At 44.0% G+C, this 22,627-nt stretch overlaps 1 protein-coding gene across 9 annotated transcripts in view; it reads right to left on the bottom strand.

Annotated features, from left to right (window-relative positions):
• The window catches only part of ABLIM1 (actin binding LIM protein 1), a 186,796-nt gene that overhangs the window by 69,714 nt on the left and 94,455 nt on the right, over positions 1-22,627 (bottom strand). The window contains exon 1 of one of the 9 annotated variants that reach the window (XM_023729973.1): positions 20,206-20,474. The exons of the other annotated variants lie outside the window; for them this stretch is intronic. The gene's annotated coding sequence lies outside the window, so the exon portion shown is untranslated. Of the gene's footprint in view, positions 1-20,205; positions 20,475-22,627 lie in introns of those variants that run through there. 9 annotated transcript variants of the gene reach the window in all.

The raw sequence follows: 22,627 nt of genomic DNA on the forward strand, positions 1-22,627 counted from the left end.
GTATTCATTACTCCAGGACCTCCAGAGTACTGCTGAGCGAGTTTAATCCCATCAGGTATTCATTACTCCAGGACCTCCAGAGTACTGCTGAGCGATTTTCAATCCTCCTTTCATCCTTATCCTGTTGACAGTACTCTTTGAACTGATGAAGAGTCGTTGACGGAATGCAAATAACCCCATATTTAATTCCTAAAATTGACCTGATATCAGCAGACAAAGGCTGACATGGCCTGGATCACTTTGGGTCTCTGCCACGAAGCCAAGGGCTGGGTGGACTAAGAAGTGATAATTAACTAATTTCTTCGCCCCCAGAATGGCTTCCTATAGTCAGGACAAAGGCTCAGTACAAAGGATTGTTTGGTGGTTTGAGGACTTCAGTAGCTACTAAAAATCTAGTTTTTCCTCTCATGATTGAGCTTAAACATTTCTTCCCTTATCAGTGATTTTTATTGTTAATAATACTCTGCATTTGTTTTGTGGTTGAATGTTTAGAAAGTACTTTCACAGTTAATCCACCCAACTTTCATAGCGTATCCTAGTATTCTCATGGCATTTAAGGGCTAAGAGAGAGTACCAAAGTTCAGAGCCAGTGTTCAAATCTAGGGCTTTAGATTCCGTCCATTCTCCCCCTCCCCACATCCTGCTACGTCAAGGCACTAGAAGGATTAGAAATTACTTTGGTAGCTTGGACAGTTAAAAATAATGTGAGTTTTTTTCTCTTTTTCCATAAATTATTGTGAGGAAGTGCAGAAGCTAACTATCTAGATCTTTTTAAGGCTATCCCTTGCAAAATAGAAACTCATTTACCCATTGTCTTCCAGTGGCTTCTGACTCATAGCGACCCTACAGGACAGAGTAGAACTGTCCCACCACAGGGTTTCCAAGGCTATAATCTTTCTGGAAGCAGACTGTCATATCTTCCTCCAGTGGAGTGGCTGATGGGTTCGAACCACCGACTTTTTGGTTAGAGCCAAGTGCTTAACCACTGTGCCACCAAGTCTCCTTAGAAACTCCTTTAAGGTGATGATAAGTTGAAACCATTCACTAGAAAAGGATCCCAGTGCCTAGGATCCCCGGAGGAGGGGTCGGTCGGTCTATTTTAGACATGGTACAAGGCTAGTCCCAGCTTCTATATGCACAGTGTCAGGAATGGTAAGAAGGCAGAAGTTTGAGAAAGCTGTGAGGTTGCAGCCTGCAATGAATGTTCAGAATGGTTGAATATGCTGAGACTCAGAAAAGATCAGTTACTAAAAGATGTATGTTCCATAGTATTAAGAGGTTATAAGAGTATTGGTTTTGCCTAGCTTGCAAGGTTGCTGTGTAGATAAAAGAAAACTAGTAATTATAAATTCACTTTCAGTAATATAGCACAGGGAAAGGATAGACTGGGTTGCAAAGCACCAGATGACAGGACTCTGGGCCATTTTCTTTCCAAAAACTTATACCCTGAAAGCAAGTTTGAAGGAGACTTTTCAGGAAGTTGGAGAGAGATCGACTCTCTGGAAGCCAGTGGAATGTTACTGTGAACATTAAGATATCAAATCTGCTCTGTGTGTGGTTAAAAAAAATTAGCATACTTCCAGGGAAGGCTGACAATGAGAAATTTACTATGCTTCTGCAAGGGGCAAATTATCCAATAGGCAAGGTAAGCACGGTGCTTACCCTGCTTACCAGATCATCTGTAGTGAACAATTTCACTTTTTTTCATCATATCAAAGATCCTACTTCTAGGTATGGCTGGCATCTGTCTCTCCCCCAACCCCACAGCACCTTGCTACAGAATCAAAGCCTCTTTTGAAATTTACAATCCCTGACAGGGACAGATGACCCAGTAAGCAAGGTAAGCATAGGTTTACTTGTGCTTACTGATTAATATGTAGTGAACAATTTCACGTTTTTCACGACATCTTTGGTGAAATTGTTCACTACAGATTAGTAAGTAAGCACACGCAAGCCTATGCTTCCCTTGCTTATTGGGTAATCCGCCCCTGGCTTCTGCCTTAATATAACCCGCTTTCCAAATGCAGACACTACTCTTACATTCAAGGGCAAAGGTTTTACATTCTTCCCTTTCTTAACACCAGAAGATAAATATTTGCCTTCAAGTTCAACACTCTTGAAACCTAACTCCAATTGGATAATTTCTGTCTCTTGTGCAAGAGTAAAAACTTAAGGTTTCTTATTACTCATGATCTCATTCCTGGTCTCCTCGCCAACACAATAGCATGCTGGAGTTAGGAACGTACAATTACAGCAATCTAAAGGGTCTTGTCCGTGCTGACTACTCTAAGGGAAGACAAGTCAGTTATCAAGAAACACCTCCCGGTGGCCAAACAGCACAACTAAATTCGTTTGGTGGGGAAAGGGAGTGGGAAGGAACCCAGTGGTAACAGATAATGGGACAAGCCCTTAACCCGTTGCTGTAGAGTCGATTCTGACTCATAGCAACCCTAAAGGACAGTGTAGAACAGCCCCCTAGGGTTTCCAAGGCTGTAATCTCTACAGAAGCAGACTGCCACATCTTTCACCACTTTATTTAATATCTTAGTAATAAATTTATAAATTGTTTGTCAGAAACATGGAGAATCAGTATGTTTTTAAAAATTAAAAACACCTCAGCTTGTTATAACTATGCGGCAAATGGGTTATCCCAATTTGGTGACATTCCAGTTTGTCATCTGCTTTTCTTCACCAAGTTGTTATCTCTAAAGTACATTCCAGTGCTGTGATTTCTGTCCTTCCCCAGGAATTACAAACATTTCCCCATCATACCCCGCTCTTTTTCCTTCCTAAATATTTCTATTCTAAAATCTTAAAGGGCTTCACGGGAGTTGGGTAAGCCATGGCGTGTTGTACATAGTGGGTGCCTCGGCTGTGGTGTCTTGGGGGCTCTATTACAAGCTCTTACTAATACAACCATTCCTCTGAGTTATCAGGGCTGTTGTACAGATGGCTCAGCTCTGGGCTGCCTACAGTACACTATCAGACTAAAAATATTTTTTCTTCCCCGGGGTTAGTGGAGCCTTTAGGGTGGGAACCAAAACGGGAACAGTCAGAAAAACACAGCTTGCTTTTAAAAACATCCTTGTCTGATTTCCCATCCCATTGTGGCTGGACTTCACCCCCTTTCATAAACAACTCCACCTTCCAGCCTGGAATTTAGGAAGCAGAGTCTACAGTTTGGGAATAGTGGGGTGGAGTGCTTCTAGCAATCACTGAGTCTCAGTTCTAATTGTCAGTAGGAAGAAACATCAGAGGGAAAAGCAAATTCTAAGGGGAAGGGGAGATGTCTGAAAGAATTCAGGACCGCTCAGCCTTGGCAAAGGAGCCCTGGCGACGCAGTGGTTAAAGCGCTCAGCTGCTAACCGAAAGGCTGGTGTTATGAACCCACCAGCCGCTCTGCGGGAGAAAGACATGCCAGTCTGCTTCTGTTAAAAATTATACAGCCTTGGAAATCCTATGGGGACATTTCTACGCTATCCTATAGGGTCACTATGAGTCAGAAGCCACTCAATGGCAACGGGTTTTGGTTTGGTAGCCTTGGCAAAGCCCCAAATCAGAGCACATTTAAAGAAAGGTTTGGGCTTTGGATACTAGTGCATTTCTGTGTCCTGCAAAGAGACAGATACACGGATTCACATTCCAGACCTCCACACATTGGATGGGTACTTGCCCTGCCCCGAGTCCTCTGTATTCCTCTGGAAGGGCAGGTTCAGGGCCGGAGCCAGGATCTGCAGGGAGTGCTGTGAAGGTGGGCACCCTGCCAACTATGCCTCCATCACTGCTAACCAGCCCCAGTCAGGTGACAGTGAAGATCTGTCAGAGGGGACAGGACACTGTCCTGGACTGGATACCAGGACCCAGATGATGTCCTAAGCCACATACTTTGCCTGGAGATTTTGTGAAGTCTGGGTTCCATTTTGTGCAGCCACATAGCTCTGTATCTTTCAAAATGCTGGACTGTGCAACCCCGGCTGATGGCTCTTGCACAGCTGGCATTTGCTTCAGGGCAGTAGACTGCTCTGAGCTCTGAGGTCAAGGTGGTCAGATACTCTTTAGTGACGTCTACTGAACTCCGTCAAAGCCAGCCAGACCCTCTGATGACAGATGTGAAAGCCCAGACGCCTGGCCAAAGTAGCCTCTCTGGAAAGAAAGGCGGTGCCACCTCTTGACCTGGTCGGTCCTCCCTCCCCACTGGTCAGCACGCTGGTCTCAGGAATCCTTCACCAGGTATGTAAGGGCATTTAAATACCAGGCTTTGTCATGCTTCCTGGTGTTTCACATTTTTTTCTACTTGAGTGAGTCAAACATATCACAAATTCAGTCTGTTTTAGAAGATGGCCCAACGGTAGAGGAAGAGCCTTCAGGGGGTCCTTTAAAGCGTCCTGGATTAAAGTCAGGACACTTGGAACTGGGAGACCTTGGACTGGACATTTACTCTCTCCAGGTCTCAGGCTCCTTTTTTGTAGGATGAGATGTTGAACTAGGTGGCCTTTAAGATACCTTATGTACAAATTGAAAACAGCACCTTGAAAGGTTAGCTAGGAAGCTTAGGGGGCAGCGAGTTTACATTAATGGAGGAACGATTTGAAAAAGGCAGGTGAGAATGGCTGCACAGCTTGAAGAGTGTAATCAGTGTCTCTGAACTGTACATGTAGAAATTGTTGAAATGGTATATGTTTTGCTGTGTACATTTTCAACAACAACAACAACAACATAAAATAACTTACTTTAAAAAAAAGACACCTTAGGTACATTGTGGTGCGAGTACTTTCTTTTGTGTGTGGCCTTTCTAGTCATGGTCTTTTAACTCCCACCCAGATGACTGTGTGATAGGGTAACTGTGGCCTACCGAGGGGATTGTTCAGTTTTGCCTTAAAAGAGCCAATTCCAGAGCAGAGGGGAGGAGCTCACCACCACCAGGGAAGAGAGACCCAGTAGCAGAGACCTGGCAGCAGGAAACGGTGCAGTGGACCTCCTGGCCCAAGGAGAGAGAAAGCTGAGTGCCTTCAGGTAGAGACTGAGGACCAGGGAGAGGTGTGCCTGCGAGCACAGCTGGGGAGAGGCTATCCCGGTGGAAGAACTGTATCCTGAGTGTTCTTGAGCCTAAATTGTAACTGGTACTTCCCTAATAAACCCCATAATTGTGAGTATGGTCTGTGAGTTCTGTGTGGCCATTTGCAATGAATTCTCGAACCCAGGAGAGAAGCAGAAAGTGCTCTGCGAGGGACGGCTGGTGTCAGAATTAGTAAAGATGGCGGACAGAGGAGGCTTGTCTGGTCTCCGCCTCATGGGAGTCAGCCTTGCACTGTTGATCTTGGTTCTCCTTCCCCCTTGTGGGGTTGGAGGAGATTGGACACTGCCCTCAAGCCATTTTTACATACATCCATAAAGTAGTACTGGTGAGAAAGCACAAGATAGAGGGCAACAGGAGAAGGATTCTGAGAACATAAGCAAGGATGAAATACTAGCAGCCACCAAGATAGTAGCCATTGTTCTTTGTGGCCATTCAAGTCCACAAGCAGAGAGGGTTCAGCTTGTATTTGTTGGAGTGATTGAGGAACTCTTCCAACCCCTCATCCCAAACTCTAACAGTTCTTTCTTCTCCACTGTCTCGAGACCTCTCTAGTCCTATGGCTGCCATTCAGGTTCTGACCTCAGGACATCACACCTGGACCACAAGCAATAACCCCTGCCTCCTTCCTACCTCCTCAAAGCACACATTCTGAATACCAGGTCAATTTTTATTAAATACCACACAGACTACAGTGCTCTTCTTTGTGATCTTCTCATTGCCTACTGAAAAAGTTAAACCTTCTACCCTGGGCATTCAACAACTTCCACCATCTGGTCTCAACGTACCTGTCCAGCTTTATCTTCTACCCTGCTTCAATACAGCCCACCCATGCTCTGGACAACTAGGCTTTGCCCTGAGCCTCAAATATGTTGATGTGCCTGTGCTTTCCCACTTCTGGAATTTGCCAAGGAGCCACTCCCAACCCTCTCCCCGCATCAGAATCAGCAGGGCCGTTTTAAAAAAGGTGGATGCCTTGGCCCCCTCTAGAGAGTTGGCAGAAGTCTGGGAGGGCTTTGGACATCGACATTTTTTAAAAGCTCCCCAACTGAATCTAAGGTACAGCCCAGGTTGAGAACTTCCAGACTGGAATGTCCCTTTTCCAGCCTCCAGACTTAGGCATTCCCTTTGACTGGCACTTAGTTCATGCTCTGAATATACATTTACACATTTATATAAAGTATAGACTATCTACATAATACAATAAACTATATTATAAATGCTGGTTACTTACAGGTTTTCCCTACTAGACTTTAACTCCCTGGGGCAAGGACATTGTTATACTCCTTTTTGCAATTCCAGAGTCCAGTAAAGGTATTAGCCACACATTAGTCTTTTTTTTTTTTTTTTTGTATAAAAATAGCCTATTTTATATAATAAAATACCAATGCTCCAAGCATGTTCAAATTTTACCTTCCCTAGGGACCTTTTGTTTAATCAATCTCAGCTGGATATGATCCTTCCCTCCTCTGCACTCCTAGAGCATTTATTTATTCCATTCATATGTTGCCTTGAACTTGTAGATATTTATGTGTTTTAGGACTCCCACGAAATGTTAAGTTCCATTAAGGCAAGGGTTGTGTTTTTTACAATTGTGCATTATAATTATGTAATCAGCTAACATAGTACACGCGTGAAGTGTTTTTAAAGTCTTGAATGAATTATACAGCAAATTAGTATATCAAAAAATATGTTAAGTATATTGCTAAGAAAAATCCTAATACTACAGAGCAATGGCAGAAAAAAAATTGTGAGATCAAGCTATATTGGTGATCCACACTGGGATTTTATTCTATTCTAAGCTCTATATTCCTCTTCTCCATTTTCTTTTTATACCCCCCTCACCTCTCTCTAGAATTGTCCTATCTCTTGTAATCTTTCTCCCAGTGCATTTCTTGGCAAAGAGTAATTTTAATTCTTTCAGCATGCAAAAAATGGGTCACCTGCAGGGAATATTTCCAACTCTCAACAGAAAAAAACAACTGTCTGGATTCTCCAATTTTCCCTTCCTGCTGTTTGGAGCATCATGAAGTTTAAAAGCTGCCCTTTCCTGTTGGACCAAGCAGTTCTCTACCACTCTCTCAAACTTGCACACAGAGGCATCCCTTTCTCATCAACAGACAACTTCAGGCGGACAGCTGCTCTCTCAGTGTCTTCCTGGAGCAGAAAAGCCAGTCAAGGTGATCCCAACTGAAACAAGTCAATTTCCCTCCATCCAATTAGTCAAGTAAAGCTGCTACTTCCTTGCTGCAGGCCAGCCGTGGGGAGCACCAGGATAACTCAGGTGAACCTTCCCAGGGGGAAGATACTTATTTCAAAAGTAATGAGTCTATTAAAGGCAGGAGACTGAACAAAGCGATGTTTTTTTCCTGTGCATAAAGGGGGCCGGAATTAGTGATCTGGAGAAAGAAAATGTGTTACAATCCAATGCAGCGTGTGCACGCTGAATTCATAGTACATACGAGTGTCATGGAGTCCCGGGGTAGTGCAAATGGTTCATGCGCTCAGCTGCTACCCAGAAGGTTGGTGGTTCCTGTCCACCCAAAGGCACCTTGAAAGAAAGGCGTGGCAATCTACCTCCAAAAAGTCAGCCATTGAAAACCCTATGGAACACAGTTTTACTCTGACACACATGGAGTTGCCCTGAGTTGGAATCAACTCAACTACAACTGTTTTTAATTAATGTCATGCTCCATCCTCTAGGGACCGGAGGCCTGCTCACAGAGAGGTCAAAAGCCTTTAGGCAAGAACTTCACTCGTCTCTGCATCCCCACTACATGGCAAATCTAGGTGCCCGATAAACATTTATTCAATGAAAGACCCTGTTCCTGGATCAAGGAGAGGAGACAGTGGTTAATATGATTCAAGAGGTCAGAGGAGACTGCACAAAGATGGCACCAGTACATTCGGTAAGCAGAATCTTGCTATTATTACTGTTTAGACCAAAACTCAAAACAATTTTTTTTCACATCATTCACACTATAGTCAAGAAGGTACCCACCTATACTACTCCATCCACCCTCCCTTTCCCCAGCAAACAAAACAAAACCCAGAAAACCTCAATCTTTAAGGAGCTTACCAGAGTTCTCTTCACCTAAAGTTACTTTTCTGTATAATTTTCTGTGAGCAGTGATCAGCTAGAAGTTCATTTCTTACCCTTTATACGTTTAACAACTGTGACAAACTTAGAGGGAAAAGTTTAGAGGGGGATAGAAAGAGAAGGGTGAAAAATATTGGTTCTTCATTGCAGAAATACAGCAATCTTAGGAGAAAAATGTGTATCGAATGTCCCCCAACCTACAACATAATGACTCAGAACAGGAAAAAATTAACTTTATTCCAGGAACAGCCAGTACGCTACCACCTCTTAAATTAAGCAAAAATAATTATCACAAAGGAACCCCCTGGCAGGAACCATCCGGCCATAATGATTTCACACTCAATTTACCCTGAGCTGGTTTATACCACGTCTCGGCAATTTCATCAGGTTGACGTGGCTCAGTTCCCCCCTTCCTGACCTAAAGTAAATGACCCACAATAAAAGCTCAACTTAGTCTGCCAGGCTGGTATGCTCAGTGTCAATGTGAATTCAAAGTCCCCCACCAATTCTGGAGGCTGGTGAAAGCCGAGGGCATCCCCTCATTAAATAGGAACAAAAGAACTGCTAAATGGGTTCTTAGCATTTCCTGCCTATAGTCCAGGGCTAGTAAAAACCTGGTGCTGTCGAGTTGATTCTGACTCATAGCGACCCTATAGGACAGAGCAGAACTGCCCCATAGGGTTTCCAGGAGGTGGCTGGTGGATTTGAACTGTTGACCTCTTGGTTAGCAGCCAAATGCTTAACCACTGCGCCATCAGGGCTCCCAGGTCCAGTAGATACAGGCAATCAATTTTTCCATGAAAGGTGATGAACACCAACATTACCGATAAATATATCCTTTACCACAAAGACAGCAAGGATTAGTGCCCTGGCAGATTCTAGTTAGCACTGAAATATGCCAAGTTGGATCACGTTGGCTGAACTCAGTCAGAAAATTCCTAGAAGCCTTGATGCTCTGGCTGGTGCTTTCCTGTGTCTGATCATAGACTTGCAAATGACTACCGGCAGGTACCATTCCCAGGGTTTCTAAGGGCTTCCGCAAAGGGAGGGGCTGCTCATTGTGACAGAAAACCAGTTGCCATCTTATGGACTCCCACTCATGGAGACCCCATGTCTGTCAGAGTAGAACTGTGCTCCATAGGGTTTTCAGTGACTGATTTTTCTACTCTGTCCTATAGTGTTGCTGTGAGTTGCCGTGAGGTCCTTCTTCTGAGGTACCCCCGGGTGTACTCAAACCTCCAACCTTTTGGTTAGCAGCCAAGTGCATTAACCATTGGCACCACCCAGGGACTCCTCGTTATAACAAGGATGCGACTTTTGCCCCTGTCCTCACCAAGAGGAAGAGAACCCAGAAGGGAATGGGCACATTGATTCTTACAGAGGGGTGAATGCCCAGGCTTTAAAGAGAGGTCCAAATATGAGTGGGGGTCTACACTTGTTAGCCGTGGCCTGACGTGGCACTCTCAAGACCTCACAGAAATCGACTCACAGTCAAACATGACGTTAAATCCAAATTTGCTCTGAAAATGTCATCATCATGCAAAATCGTTGGTTAACTTCCCATCTGTAGGCCGTGCTGTGCTTGAGGGGGTCGGGGAGAAACGACCCTCCCTAGAGAGACATGGTAACACAGGTAAGGCTAACCTGAAGGGCCACCTGGGCCCATGGGACAATATGAAGTCAAACAACTACCACCTCTGACTGTCTACCAGTGATCATTTACATTACACAAACTCTTCTGTATTTGGTATGAGTTCTTGGTGGAAAGTAAAGAGTGAGACACAATGTGCCCGTTAAAAAGAATGCCGCAAATCTGTAAGCACTGACATCGAGTCACCGCCAGGTGGGAAAAAGGAAACCATAGCACAACATGTACAAAACAGCCCTACTTGTACAACGAAAGTATATACCCTCTCACATGTATCTGTGTGTAGAAAATGGGAGAAAAGTATGATACAGAACTATATATTTTATATGATAAAAGGCATGTAACCAAACTCCATATTCGTAAACGCATCTATACGTTACAGGGAGAATATGGGCCAGACTCTCATCAATAGCCACCTCTGGGCAGTGGGGTTGGAGAGGGACTGAAGAGTGTTTACTTTGTGCTTTATGCCAGGATTTGCAAACTACAGCCTATGAGTCAAATCTGGCCCACTGCCTGTTTTTGTAAATAAAGTTTTATTGGAACACAGCTGTCATGGATTGAATTGTGTCTCGCAAAAGTGTCTGTCGGCTTGACTGGGTCATGATTCCCAGTATTGTATGATTGTGTAATCTGATGTGATCTCCTTATGTGTTGTAAACTCTATCACTATGATGAGGTTATACTGATGATGTCTACAAGACTAGTGTCTTAATCCAATCTCTTTTGAGATATAAAAGAGAGAAGCGAGCAGAGAACATGGGAACCTCATACCACCAAGAAAGCAGTGCCGGGAGCAGAGCGCGTCCTTTGAACCTGAGGTTCCTGCGCTGAGATGCTCCCAGACCAAGGGAAGACTGATGCATCACAAGGACCTTCCAGACCAAGGGAAGATTGATGACACAGACCTTCCTCCAGAGTTGACAGAGAGAGAAAGCATTCCCTTGGAGCTGATGCCCTGAATTTGGACTTGTAGCCTACCGGACTGAGAGAATAAACTTCTCTTTGTTAAAGGCATCCACTTGTGATATTTCTGTTAGAGCAGCACTAGATGACTAAGACAACAGCCATGTCCATTTGTTTACGTAGTGTCTATGGCTGCTTTTGCCCTACAGCAGCAGAGCTGAGGAGTTGAGACTGAGACCATATGGTCTACAAATCTGAAAATCACTATCTGGCCCTTTAGAGAAAGAGTTTGCTGCTCCCCTGCCTTATAAGATTCTATACTGTGTACTTATTTATTCATTGATGATGAGTATATGTTACTTAGGGAGCCCTGGTGGTACAGTAAAGTGCTTGGCTGCTAGCCCACCTGGCGTTGAACCCACCAGCCCCTCCGCAGGAGACAGATGTGGTAGTCTCCTTCCGTAAAGATTTACAGCCTTGGAAACCCTATGGGGCGGCTCTACTCTGTTCTATAGGGTCTCTATGAATCAGAATCAACTCAACGGCAACAAGTTGTTTTTTTTTTTTAATATATATTACTTTTTAAAGAAAATTTTTATAATTTATCTACTTGGACAGTGCCAGGGTATCGCTAGGCAAACATCAGCCATCTTCCTGGAAGCAGGTGGGAATTAGGAGATTTTAGGATGCGAGAAGAAAAGATCTAATGAGCTGGAAAAGGGAAGGTGTTCCAAAACCAAGACAACATGAAATAAAGGTTTGAGCAAACACTTCTTAAATATCCACTGAATGTACAGCAGAAAAATATGACTCAATTTCCTAACACCTTGCCGTCCACGTGATGGCTTTAATATTCCGAAGGCCTTTTGGAGACATCTGCTTTTATCTGTACAATATGCAGAGAAGTGGTTAAAGAAGGCAGCCCGGGGGGTGGAAGAGCGCTGAGCAGCTCTGAGGTCTGCTTGTGGCTCTCTCGCAAACACTGGGTCTCAGTGCCCTCACCTATGAAACAAGAGGGTTGGACAAGATGAAACCTACGGAACTTTGCTATGATATTTCTAGGAACTCAGAAAAGCAGACAGACAGGAAATGGAAGTCTCATTGCCAGCTGGTGGCACCGTAAGATCCAGAAACCAACTGAATCATGCACCATTTTTTTTTCCTAGCCTATGTCAGAATAAGTGAGTTCAAATTAGGCAAGGCCTCAATTACCAAACAGCTCTGGGCTGGGAGTGGCATTCCATGAACCATTAATCAATCAGAACCTCCTTTCAACACTCAGCACAGAGCCAGTTAATCTGCGAATCACAAGACACATTTGATTTACCATGAGCATGGCCCAGGCTATTATGCTCATTGAGAAGTTGTGTTAAAAGTCCAGTGTCCCTCAGACCTTGCTCAGTGATGGTTAAAGGGCCAAAAAAGTGGCTCCTGTTCTTTGTGAGGGACAGAGAAGGTGATGACACATTTGGGGTTCACCCACAGGTTCCCTTACACATGCCAACCAAGCACTTCTCAGGGGTCCTACCCCAGCACATGAGGCCTTTGGCATTTTTTGACATCCACAAATGGCATGTGGGTACCATATTCTTGTTTATCACACCCCCTACCTAGGAAAAAGGGAACCAGCGGGGTCAGTCCCAAAGCTGGGTGAAACTTGGTTAGAGGCTAAGGAAAGCTTTGACAGACCAGCCTGATGAGGCTGCAGACTTCTGCCCTCTCAGAGCCGTCGTCAGGACGCGTGGGGACTGGAAAATTTGAGCTGTGAGACAACGAGGGACCTGCACCCTACAGACCAGTGCAGGCTGCTTCACTCACACCTGAAGACCAGCCAGAGAGGGACTGAAGGCAATTATCTCCCCTATCTGCACCCAAAGAGGCTGAGATCTCTGCGCACTGCCACAGTAAACAATTTCTACTCAACTCTATGTAAAGAGCGGTTTCATCATCTGTGAACTGGCTCCACGAAGGCAGAAGGCAACCCAGCTTGTGGTGGTGTTGTGTGCTGTCAAGTCCATTCCGACTCATAGCTAGCCTACAGGACACAGCAGAACTGCCCTGTAGGGTTTTCTAGGCTGCAATCTTTATGGGAGCAGATCGCCAGGTCTTTCTCCCGCAGAGTGGCTGGCGGGTTTGAACTGCTGACCTTTGGGTTGGCAGCCAAGTGCTTAACGGTTATGCCACCAGGGCTCCTCAACCCAGCTTAGAGAATCACATTCATCTGTTGGCAAGGGATTGCCATCCTGGCTTTCAACCCCACCAATGGAACAGCCTGGAGCCAACCAAACTCAAAGACTAGGGTCACGCATAGGCACGTGATCAGAAGCACTTGGCTATGTTAAAACTATAGGAGAAACACCAACATGCTTAAAATTTTTACTTTTTTCCTAGTTCCTTCCACTTGAAATTTGCACCTATGGCGGCTATGATTTGGTTCTCCTCAGTCTAAGCTTTATATTCTAAGGGAAATCAGTGTTTAACGCTGGGAGCTGAGGAAAGGAGAGCTTATTCCTAGGGTTGCCAACTGGAACAACCTTGCAACAGTGGAAGTTTCTACTAATAGATTTGTTTACATAAGAAAAATGAGAATTTAAGCAATTAAGCCCCGTCAGTTAAAAAAAGTGATTTAAGGTATACCAGCTAGTTGTCCTCAGAGAGGTCGCTGGACTACAAGCTCATGAGCCCAGGATCCAGGAGAGAAGGGGGGGTTTCATTCATGGCAAACGTGAGTCAGGCACTGGCCTCCTGATGATGATGAGAAGAGGCCTCAGAATAGAGGCTTTGGAACCCGACAACCTGGATTCCAATCCTGGTCCTGCCCCTAATCATTTGTATGCCTTCCGGCAAGCTGCTCTGAGCCTCAGTTTCCTCATTTAACACAGAACTGTTACAAGGACTTTAATGAGATAGGTTTATAAAGTGCTGAGGCACTAAGAACTAACCAGTAAGTACAACGCTAACCAAAACCAGTTGCTATTGAGTCAGTTCTGACTTGTGGCGACCCCATGAGTTTCAGAGTAGAACTGCATTCCATAGGGTTATCAATGGCTGTGATCTTTTCAGAAGTAGATCACCAGGCCTTTCTTCTGAGGTGCCTCTGGGTGGATTCAAACTGCCAAACTTTGGGTTAGTAGCTTAGCGCTCAACCATTTGCACCACCCAGTTATTCCTGTCTCCAAGGAGCTTACAGTGTAGAGGGGTGGCTGACAGATAAGTCATTACAAGAGCATAAGATAGGTGGTATAAAGTACAAAGTGAGGCGGACACGGGGGGGAAAGATTGCACAAGACTATTGCCTTGGAAAGTCAGGGAGGCATCATGGAGGAGGAGGACTTGAGTTGGGCTTCAAAGGAAAGTAGAAGTTTTCTAGGTAGACAGCCCCCTCTCTTTCCACCCTCCCTCCTTTCTCTTCTTCTCTCCCTCCCTGTCTCTCCCACTTATCTATCCATCTATCCATCCATTTATTGAGCACCTATCGTCCATCAGATAATGTTGTAGGTGCTGTCATGAAGCTTACATTCTATCAAAGGGTGAGACAATAAACATGTATACAAACAGATAAGAATTTTAGGTAGAAAAGGAAAAAATGCCACGAAGAAAATAAAACTGGGCCAAGGGATAGAAGATGACCTGGGAGTTGGGTGGGTGGAGGCAACTTCAGCTAGGGTGATGGAGGAGGCCTCTCCAAGCAATAACAGGCAAGCTGAATAATGAGAAGTACGTGGAGAGCTGGGGCAGAAATGTTCCAGGCAGAGGGAACAGAGAGTGCAAAGGCTGGAGATAGAAAGAGCATGTGCTTGAGGGACAGAAGGAAGGCCAGCAGGGCTGGGGGGAATGATGATGGGGAGAGATGGAGGTGACCAGGAGCTAAACCACAGAGGGCTGTGTAAGCCAAGATAAGGTATTTCAACCGTTTTTACAATTCTGAGGTTTAAAGGCAAAATAAAAGCCCGTCAAGCACATTTTTTTTCTTATGCTTTAAAACTTTTTACAAAACACAAAGAACTGAAAATCTATTCCCCCCCCACCCCGTCCTTGTGCCCTAAACTTTGCTAAGAAACAACACTTTCTCTAATCTGTTGCCAGAACCAGATACATTTTGCATCCTAAACAAGCTGCCAAAACAAAGCAGAAGGCTCGGCTTTAACTCTCTGTTAGAGGATGTTCTAAACTTTGCAAAACACATTTCTCCATCTTTTCAAGTATGTTTATTTGGACAAGGTATACGGATATTAAGCACGGATGCAAGGAGCCAGCTGCAGAGAACCAAGACAATCCAGCAAAATTATTATTTAGCACTACAGAAAGATAAAAGCCGTCTCAAGCACAAGCAAGCATTTCTGTGTCTTCTGATGTTTATGAGGAAAGGCAAGCTCAACATGGACCGGTAATGCCGAGGAGGACACAAACACATATTTGCCAAAAACATTACCTCCTCGGTGAACAATAACAGCACAGGGTGTGTTTCCTCTTTCTTAGAGTCAGACGAGGCGGATTAACCAGTAAGCATGCTACAGCGTCAGTTTACAGTACGCAAAGTACACAGGGGCTTACTAATCTGTAGTGAACAATTTCACCTGGGTTTCAGGTAAGCCCGTTCGTACCTTGCTAGGTGAAACTGTTCACTACAGTTTAGTAAGTAAGCCTGTGCGTACCTTGTTTATTGGGTAATCCATCCCTGAGAGCCCCCGAGGCCACACCATAAACCTCTGCAGCTTAAGGAATAGCTTAGACTCAGGCCTGTTACCGGGGGCACTGCCTAAAACCCAACGCTGGGGCTAGTTTATGAACGAAAGCACGAGATCAAGATTACCTTCTGCTTCTTTATGTCTCACTCTAGCACCTTTAAAACCAGTGGCTGTTGAGTCAGCTCTGACTCACGGTGACCTCGTGTGTGTCAGAGGAGAACTATGCTTTATAGGGTTTTCAATGGCTGGTTTTTTGGAAGTAGACTGGCAGACCTTTCTTCTGAGGCACCTCTGGGTGGACTTGAACCTCCAACCTTTCAGTTAGCACCAAGCACATCAGCTGTCTACACCACCCAGGGACTCCACAGCACCTTACGTTCTGCATATTACAGAAGAGTTGTGATTTCAAGTCGTTTGTCCATCTGCACATCCTGTGTCCTTATAGCTGGTTCATAAAAAGTGGACTTTCCAGAGCCACACCGTTCTGACTGTCAAAGGCAGGCACCGTTAACCCTCTAAGACCTCATACCAGGACATCCAAGAGTAAACCAGGTGAGTTTTTACATTTGTGATCTGCAAGTTCTTCCTTTGGATTGGGTTAATTTCTTGAAAACAAAGAGGTTGGGAATGCCTTGTCTTTGGATCAAATACTATGACTCGTTTGCTCTTCATCTTATTTAATCCATGAGGCAGTTTTTTTTTTTGGGGGGGTATGGTTTTAAACTAACAGAAGTGTGATTTCTGAGTCTCATAAAGAAAAACTTATAAAGCTTTCCCCCCACCCAAATTCTGCAACCCACAGAGCCACTTTTCCTGCATCCTTAAAAGACCTTCTCTGGTTGCTCCCCAAACATTTAAAGGCCTCCTTAAATGAAGACTGGATTTGTCCTTTAGAAAAAAGTACACAGACAGACTACACGAATGGGATACAGGTTGTGGACAAGTAAAATTCCTGCCGAAGCAAGTTCCTGGGTGGCCTTTCCATATGAATAAATGACACTGATTCATTTTTCATCAACTATTGAACAACCAATATGCATACGCACTCTATGTACAGAAAAATGGTAAATTGGTAAGCAAAAATAGTAATATTTTCTGCCTTCGTGGAGATTAGCACTAGTGAATGAGGAGGTGATTTTAACAGGAAGTGTTTCTAAATGAGTACAATGGTGTAGGATGCAGTGGTAACTCCAGGAAGAGGTAAACTGAAGGGTTCCTTCTCAGTCAAAAGCAGAAACTACAACTCTTTGATAACACCATGGGCCAGTGCAACCCTATCAGCAAGAATGGACTCCCAACGAGTAAAGGCATTTCCCAATATGTTCAGCCAATGACAATCGCCACCTCCTGCCCCAGTCCCTCTACAGGGTGGCCTGTCTCAAGCCTTTTGGGTGGCAAAGTTCCTGGAAGTCATGACACTTAGTGCAAATGTACCATGTTCCTTGAGAAACAGCAAGAAAAAGAAACATGTTTAACTTCTTTATTAAGAGACAAGTATTTTATAAGAGTATGAATATATACTTAAATTTAAATTCAAAGCCATTGTTGGAACATGGGTCTACCAAAACAAGTGAAACTAAACAAGGTCGGCTGTTTCAGACGTTCTGCACCATTATTTACTTTGCTACAGCTTCGTTCATTTTGTAATTTGTCAACATTTGAGTGCAAATAAGCAGTAGCATATGCTAAAGGGTAGAAAAACGTAGAACGTTAACAAGTTTCAGTCATTGACTTTAATGAGCTCTGCAAATTGGAAAAGGCTGTGATTATTCTATTTCATTGGAAAACACTGAGGCCCAATTCCTAGAACAGTTTGAATCCCACTGGTTCAGCAGGAAGGAGCCCTGGAGGCGCAGTGGTTAGGTGCTCGGCTACTAACGGAAAGGTCAGCAGTTTGAATCCACCAGCCACTCTGCAGGAGAAAGATGTGGCAATCTCCTTCCGTAAAGATTTATAGCCTTAGAAGATCTATGGGGGCAGTTCTACTTTGCTCTACAGGGTCGATACGAGTTGGAATCGACTCGATGGCAATGGGTTCTGGTTAATTATTTGCTGAATAAAATGGGTCACTATATATATATATTTTTTTAATAGTACATTCCTGGGATACGTTCGAGTCCTTGTGTGGTGCAAATGGTTAAACACTTGGCTACTAACTGAAAGGTTGGTGGTTCAAATCCACCCAGAGGTGCCCCGGGAAAAAAGCCTGGTAAACTGCTTCTGAAAGGTCACAGCCATGAAAATCCTATGGAGCATTATACTCTGCCACATATGGGTTGCCATGAGTCGGAATCGACTCCATGGCAACTGCAAGGAAGAAGGATGTTTTTAAGATTTAGAGAAGCTTGATTTCTATACAACCATGTTGTTACGTGCTGTTGAGTCAATTCTGACTCAGAGCAACCCCATGTGACAGAGCAGAATAGCCCCACAGGGTTTTCTTGGCTGTCATCTGTGTGGAAGCAGATTGCCAGGTCTTTCTCCCACGGAGCCACTGGGTGGATTCAAACTGCCAGCCTTTAGGTTAGCAGCCAAGCACTTAACCACTTGGCCACCAGGGCTCCTTTATACAACCACAGCATTGTATAAAATAAGGTCTGTAAGGGACCACGAGGTGAAAGGCTAGGTGCAGAAGAATGACCGTATATCCAGAACAGTTCTTGAATCTGGCTCCGCTTCTTTCAGCCTTCAGGATGTGATTTCAAACAAAAACAGTACAAAATAAACCACCAAAATGATCAGACCAAAATATTAGTCTTGTCACTGGTCCTGCAACTCAACCACACCTCTCGGGGCTCCAGCCTCCCTCACCCTCTTTCCCCATCTGCAGCATTGACCTCAGAGTAGCTTCTCTACAGAGTGGTTCTCAAGTGGGAATGATTTGCTCTGCAGCGGACACTTGGCAATGTCTGGAGACTTTTCTGGTTGTGTGACTTGGGAGGGGGTGCTACTGCCATGCAGTGGGTAGAGGCCAGGGATGCTGCTGAACATCTTATAGGAAAGTCCCCCACAACAAAGAGTTATCCAGCCAAAAACATCAAGAGTGCCAAGGTGGAGAAACCCTCGTGTTCAGGAGGCAAAGTCATGGTCCACTCTGTGGGCTCTGTGCCCAAGTTCTGAGTGGTTCTGTTTTTTTTTTTTGGTCCTTTTAGATTAGCTGTTATTTAGTTGGAGGGAAAAGTCTGCAGACTTCAGGGGCCAGGATAAGGTTGGATGAGCCACTGATGCAAGGTTAAACTCAACTGACAGACAGAAATGCCTAAGCAACCCACTTGAAAACACTTCCTCAAAACATTCACGCATAGGGCTGTAAGGAGTGGCTTGGCAAGGCCCCACACTTAAAGTCTCTTAAAAGCCTTCTCAAAAGTAATTCACCCAATGAACCGTGGCAAATTCACCTATTCTGTAAGTACACTGCAACTCAGCATGCCTTTTAATCTGCTATAGAATGGCAACAATTATATTTTAATTAGTTATTTTTTCACCAACTTGTCAGAACCTGTTTGGGTAATCTAAATAAAGTCACATCCTCTTAACATTCCTCATGAGATTGCCTCAGAGAAAACAAACTCGATTTTCTTTTAAATCTCCAATCCCAGTTAAGTGACAGATGAAGCTGCTATGGCAACCACATTCCTGCTGGGTTTTGGCCAAACTCACTTTTTTTTTCCCTCTTTCTCAAATCTTAAATCTATTCCTATCATAGTTCAGATGATTTTTCTTGTCTCATTCTTTCTTTAGAACTAGCACAGTATACTTTAAAACTTTTCTTAAAAAACAAAAACAAAAAATAAGCAAAAAAACTTAGAACATGGTTTGATTAATAACTAGGTTTTCAGGAAAATTATTTTCATTGTAAAGGCAAGACTCTCTAGATTTCTTTCATTTCATGCCCAAAGGTGGTAACAGAGGCAACAATCAAATTCTTTCAGTCTGTAGCTACAACAAAATATGAATAATACTTTAACATTTGCTTCCATTTTCATTCATAGGGAACTTCTCAAAGGAAATGAAAAACAAAACTCACACATCTGTGTTTTTGTTAGGTGCTGTCTAGTTAATTTTGGTTCACAGTGACCCCATGTAACAGAGTGGAACTGCCCCATAGGGTTGTCTAGGCTGTAATCTTTACAGAAATAGATCACCAGGTCTTTCTCCCAGGAGCCACTGGGTGGGTTCGAACCGCCATTCTTTAGGTTAGTAGCCAAGCGCTCAACCGTTGTGCCAAGACTCCTTTACACATCTGTAAAAACCAAACCTATTACCATTGAGTCGATTCTGACTCATAGCTAACAGATAAATCTACTCAATTCCCCGTGGCCACTTTCATCACCAAACCCCCCAAACATGACCCTTAAAGTCCTTTTGTCTCCAATGTAAATCTCACAGAGCTCTACAAACCACAGACATAACTACACAAATCAAAAACCCGGACACCAGGCTCTACTTTCAACCATGGGGGCAATAGCCGGAAAACACACAAACATGATTTAAGAGGTTAATAAACTCTACCTTTCAGTAAAATAACCTGCCTTTCCTTCTCTTTCCTCTGCTACTGTATCAAGGAGAAAAAGCTCAGTAGTCCACTTTGTAGCCTAAGAAAAACACAAAGTTTAAGGAAAAGGTATTTCTGGCCAATGCGAGCGGTTTCTGTCACCAGTTGGCAAGATGACCACATCTGTAGGGTCTTTGTGGTTGCAAACTTCACCGAGGAAGCGAGGGATTTCACATTCCTTCCCTCCACCGCCCCCTGCAAAGCAAAGGACACCTTGTACAAAGCGCACGTTACCTTACGACAGAGCTGTTTTTCTTCCAATTCTAGTCCTGGGCTGAGAGCTCCTCCAAGCTTCAAACTCGTACACCGAGGAGAGGCTTTGTAAGTGCCAGACCTCAGCCCAACAGAGGAGGCTCCGTCCGGCTTTGGTTACATAACCGGGCTTCTCTCTGAAGCTAAGGAAACGTGCATCTTTCCAGACACACTCCGGGGGAAGCGGGGGAAGAACAGTGCAGGGCAGGCACTCTCAAGCCTCCCTCGCTTCACTTACTAGTTAAACACACCAGTAACCACTATGGGCCAGTCCATGTTTCTCAAAAAGGAGGGGGGTAGATTTTTTTTTTTTTTAAACGCAGGTGGGGAAAGTACCATTTCTTCACATTCATTCAGAATTGTCCACATAAGAAATCTGACAGTGATTGTTCCTGAGGCAGAGGTTTGCATTGAAACCGGATTGTCATGCGTTTGAAATTTCTTTCTTGGATCTGAAATGACGGAAAGGTGTATAACTGAGCTAGCAAACAGCTCTCTCAAGTCACTACTTCCAAGACACATATTATGAAATTCCTGATGGAAAAGTGCAATAAAACGGGGTTCAACTTTATCTTAATTAGTGTTCATTACTTCATAATTTACGTATTACACTGTAGCAATTTTTGAGGGTAATGTGGTTTTAAAAAAAAGACTACCTATTAAGTCTCCTTGATTGATATTTTTGATGTGCATTTTGTATTGTGCTTTTTTAAATTTATTTTTTGTTGCTGAGAATATATACAGCAGAACATACACCAATTTCCACATGTACAATTCAGTGACATTGATAATATTCTTCAAGTTGTACAACTCTTCTTGTATTGTGCTCTTCTATTACAACCAAAAGTTACTGAATACCTACTATGTTCCAGGCACTTTACGCATTATTACCTCGTTTTCAACTAAGCCATACCTACAGAAATTCCAGATGAACCAGTTTCGGAAGGTGTAATCACAGGTTCTTTGTGTATGTGAACAAGAGAAGGAGCCAGAAGGCTTCTGCTGTGACAACACAGCACCTTTTTATGGCCCTTTCTTAGGACTAGAGCTAGATTGTGTAAACACTCTTACCGTTTTTTAACAAGACTAAGACTTCTTAGGGGAAAATTCCATGGAGGTTATTTGCCCATAAATACCACCTCATAAAAAGATACTTTTTAAATGTGTGGAATCTCTTCTAAACTGCTTTGGACACAATCCCAAACATTGCTGAAGAAATGTAAGGCATTTAGCAACAAATCTGTGCTTCTAAAATGAAGAGGAAGCTACTGGATTGTACAGTATAATTACAGGGAGTCAAGTAAATTTAAGGAGCCCTGGGGGCACGGTGGTTAAAGCGCTCAGCTGCTAACCAAAAGGTCAGTGGTTCAAACCCACCAGCCGCTCTGCCGGAGAAAGATGTGGCAGCCTGCTTCCCTAAAGATTACAGCCTTGGAAACCATAGGGGGCAGTTCTGCTCTGTCCTATAGGATCGCTGTAAATCGGAATTGACTTGATGGCAATGGGTTTGGTTTCGGTTCAGTTTCAGGTAAATTTCTAGTGCGTTTTCCTTCTGAGGAGTCCAAGTCTCCATGAATGAGCCTTCACCATACACTTAGAGAGCCAGGTTTCTCCAAAGGCAATCTGTGGAGTCCCTGCACCAGAATCACCCAGAGCAGGGTGGCATGTTGCCACATGGATTCCCAGGCCCTGACCTGGACCCCTGAATCAGAATCTCTGGAAATCAGCCTGGGAATCAACACTTTAAACAAGACACCCCGGTGATTCTTAGGCATAGTGGTTTTAGAACTCCAGCCTTGGAGTGCAAGACTTTGGGGTCAGGTAATTACAGATTACCTCTGTAACCGCGGCACCTAACCTAGTGCTCGAACATTAACCGACAGTCAAGTGTTTGTCAGAGTTGAAGAAGCTCCTCTTCACAAAGGAGGGAGGATCCTTGCTCCCCAGGTGGCGCTCCTTTCTATTGTCCTATATTTGGAATACTAGCTCCTCATTGGGATTTATTTAGCAAGCACTTCTGAGTTTTCTGAGATGGGAAGAAAGACGATGGGTCATCTTCAAATTTACCAAGCAAATCTCCAAATTTGTGAATTTCCAATGAAACTCACTTGACCCTTTCCAAATGAAAAGAGTCAAAAATCACCACACGGGGCCAGGTGGTTCAAGGAACCTGCCTGGTTGGCTACCCTTGGTGAGCAGTAATAAGATGCCTTTTCCTACTGACACACCTTCTGTACAAATGTGTGGACGTGGGTTTGGGAAAGAAAGCCAAAATTAAATAACCAGAGGGGCAGGCACAAAGGATCTGTCGGAGGTAGTGGAAATGTTCTAAAGTTGTACTGTGGTGATGGGGGCACAGCTCTGTAAATTTACTAAAGGTCATTGAGCGTATACTTAAAATGGA

Source organism: Trichechus manatus, unplaced genomic scaffold, assembly GCF_000243295.1.
Source record: "Trichechus manatus latirostris isolate Lorelei unplaced genomic scaffold, TriManLat1.0 scaffold00031, whole genome shotgun sequence".
In the NCBI taxonomy this organism is placed as follows: domain Eukaryota; kingdom Metazoa; phylum Chordata; class Mammalia; order Sirenia; family Trichechidae; genus Trichechus; species Trichechus manatus.